The sequence below is a fragment of the Buceros rhinoceros genome, unplaced genomic scaffold (assembly GCF_000710305.1).
Source record: "Buceros rhinoceros silvestris isolate BGI_N320 unplaced genomic scaffold, ASM71030v1 scaffold6475, whole genome shotgun sequence".
Lineage (NCBI taxonomy): Eukaryota > Metazoa > Chordata > Aves > Bucerotiformes > Bucerotidae > Buceros > Buceros rhinoceros.
The window spans coordinates 48559-52215 of record NW_010412191.1 but is presented as its reverse complement, the minus strand read 5'-3'; positions in this window follow the sequence as shown (position 1 = coordinate 52215).

Sequence of the window (3657 nt, the reverse complement as noted above, 5' to 3'; positions counted from 1 at the left end):
TCCAAGGTGGGGGCTGACCGCTTTTGTGTTGGGCTTTTTGTTAGCCATATCCTCAGGTTGATGCTCTGGATTGTGCTCCTCAGTTAGAGAAAAAGCAGGCCAGCCTCCCTCCGGGGGTGCAGCACGGATTCATGATGCTACGAGTTGCAGGTGGGAGTGCTGAGGACCGTGTGGCTGCTCGGTGTCAGCAGTCCGTGTGTGTGTGCTGTAATCAACGTCTGTGCTACTGCTTCCACTTGGGCTCAGACTCACCGGAGTGGTGAGTCCTCACTCGCCCGGCTCCTCTGGAGTGACTCAAGGGAGGAGCTCTCTGAACCCCTTCTGAATACATGGATGAACTACAGTGCAGCTGCTTTGTGGTTTAAGGGTGGTGAAAAACAGGCAGAGCTCCTCCACAAGACCAAACTTTTGTTCGATTTTCCTTGAAATGTCGTGATTGAGACCACTGAGACCATTGCAATTCCGTGTGATTTTTTTTTTTTTCTGGAACACCTTGAGGACTTTTTTGTAGTGGCCTCAGGAAACCTCAAAGCTGTGCAAGAATGGCTGTTTTTAGTGCTGGCTGCAGCTTCCTAGGATAGAAAGCTTATAACCCTAAGTCTTCTCTGTCTTTTTCATGCACTTTTTGTTGCCAGTGGGGTTAGCTGCAGTCCATAGCCTTGCTATGGATTTGTTTTTAATATATCAAATGCTGATTTTGAACTTCTGGCATACTTAACAGCTTTGTTTGCTCGTTTTTCAGTCTTTTAGGTCACTTTCGACTTTACGGTTACTGATCTATTCACTTTTGTGGGAACTTTCTGCTGAAGGTGAATAATTATCTGCTTACATTCATTAGAAACCAATGTAAATATTTGTAGCTTTGGAGAGGCCGTTCTGTTATCGAGGAGTATAATGTAACATGTTTATCCTTCATTGCAATTCGCAGAGACAGAACAGGAGAAAACACTATTATACAACTGGAGGTAAATAAACATCAACGGGAGAAGTGAAAAGATCTTTTAGAAACATGGGTGAGAGCAGAATTTGCCAAAAATATTTCAAAAATATATTTTGAGCTGCAGGCTACTTAAGTATGCTTCATGTCTGGAGATCAAACCCGAGTGAAAAAGGTAGTCAACATGAAGGAATCAGTTAATTCTGGCAGAAGTTACAGTGGTGAGACACTGACCTGACTCTTATCAGGGTGTGCGTGGGATTTCACTGCAGGTCTCCAGGTTGGTAACAACCTCAGATGATCAAAAATGAAAGTCTAAAGTAAGAAATGATCGCTATATTTTTCCTTTTTCAAATCAGCTGTTTCAATGCGTACCCTTCATTTACACTGTTCCAAGAGCAAGTGGACAAACCGAGCATGCTCAGGTTAATAGCCGCTGTCTTGAAAAGTGCTCAGAAATATAAAAGGCACTTCATTGTCCTGAGGCACTTCCGAGGAGGGCTCAGAAATCACATTTCCCCTTTGTAAATAGGTGAAAATTCTTCAGTGAGATAATTCTGCCTGGGGAATCCTTTGACCTGGATAACAGTGCCCTTTGCAGGGAGTCGTTCCTTTGCTTTTGCAAGGTGGAGATCTTTGTAATGGAGACCCTGTGGGCACAGGGTAAGCAAGCACTTCTCAGTGCAGCTCAGCCTCTTGGTCCCTCCAGTAATACCCAGTATTCCTTGGTGTTTGAGCTGGGTCTGGAGACCCAAAGACTCCTCAGTATCACCTTTGCGGATGCTTTGCTTCTGTGCTAAAACTGTTGGAAAACAGTTGCTTGAAGCTATGCTGGAGGCAGTGGTGTTTAAGTGCCTCATACCACAGGGTTTTAAGGCAAGTCTTCCAGTGGTGACCAGTGAGGTCTCTGTGGTCAGGAAGGAAGGTGCCAGCACAGCTTCCCGCTGTGCCATTCTGCTAGGGCAACAGCAGCAGGACCAGTGTTAAGTCTTAGCTTTGTGATCCTGTCACTCCTCTGGCCATGGAGATCACAAACCCTACGAGGGATAACGAGTGTAGGCTCATGAGTGAGAAGGAGTGGTGAGCAAAGGCAAAATTTTGGGCACCTCTCTCTGTTTGCCACTCTGCTAGGAAAGGAGCAACGCTGACAGTGGAGGATGGTGGGAGTGTGCAAAGAACTGGAAACTGCCCTTTCTTTGTGCTCAGAGAAACCGAACATGGTTTCAAAGGACGTGGTTGCAAGATGAAGCTCTTCTTCTGCAAGTTTGATAATATTAATTAAGTTTAATAATATTTAATTAGCTATATGAAAGTGTTCTTTGAGTATTATGTCTGAGTATATAATCTGAATATTGTATCTGAATGTTTAGGGTGTGGAAGCAGCTGTAGTTTTGAAGAGTTGAGCGCAGCTGACCTAACTGATGAGAAAGGTACGAAAGATGGACAATAGGCTGTTATCAAACACTTGGTACCATGTTTATATAGTACCGTGCTATTCAGAGAGTGAATCTGCTAAAGAAAATGTGTTATCCCTTTGTCTTGTCTTTCCTGAAAGAGCTATAGATGATCTCACCAAAATTTTGGTTGCAATACCTGTAATCAATGTCCCTCTTTTCTTATGAACTTTGTTCCCTGACTTCTTGCCATTTTGCACATTGTTTTGACCGTTGAGAAATTGTAATCGCCTCATTTAAGCCTTATAGTCTCTTTCACCAAACAGGTTAATCTTTTCCACCTGTAGAGAAAATTTCTTGAAAGAAATATCAAAATGAAGTCAGAGGGCCTTTCTTTGCTGGCATTCAGAACTCCAGCTCATGACTACAATTAATCGTGCTAACATCCCTACTTTTCTGTGTTAGAATTAATAACAATGAAGCATTTTGTTAGAATTAACAAAATGAAAATGTGAGCAAGGAGTATTCATGAGAAGGTGAACGTAGATGTCTCAGTCTAGCACGTAGCATCAAGAGATGTTAAAATTCTTAGAAAGAAAGGAAGAAAAACTAAAGACCGGAGAGCCATTGTACTCTGACCATTCCTGAAATGATGATGATGCAGGTTAGAGCAGAAGCCATTTATTCTTAACCCTACTTAATTAGTATTTCAGTCAATGTATGTTGGTCATATCCGAGAGCACAACAATCACGTCTACTTCCAACCGGTGCCTTGCAAAAGCACTTGGGTGTGAGAAATCCTAGTTCTTTTCTTCTTTCATCTACATCCTCTTAAGAAAGGATTTCATACCATAAACACCTCTTCTTTGAAGAGCAGTGAAAAACTCTAGTGAAAAACTGAGCAATGCTTATTTGGAGAGAGCACAAAGTCTGCTGAGGTGTTTGAAAGGGTGGAACTGCTAACATACATATCTAAGGAGATGTTTGTCAGGACTGGGCAAGGACAAAAGGTAAATATGGCAATTCATCAGGGAGAAATCAAAACCACAATAAATGAGTCAGTCGAATGAGCTGTAGTAAAGAATGGGAACAGCTTTATACAACGCTTGTCTAGTCGATAGCATCATTTACTATATAAATAACTATCTATGTGAACATTTTATTGCTTTCTACACACATTTTCCACAGCTGGCAAGTGTGTTTGTTTATGTGTCTATAAACCATTCTGCAAATACTGCTCTCAAGCTGCCCGTGTGTCAGAATTACAAATGTACGCTATTATGAGTTTATTTGTAAAATTATCCATATGAGCCTAAAGTTATCTGT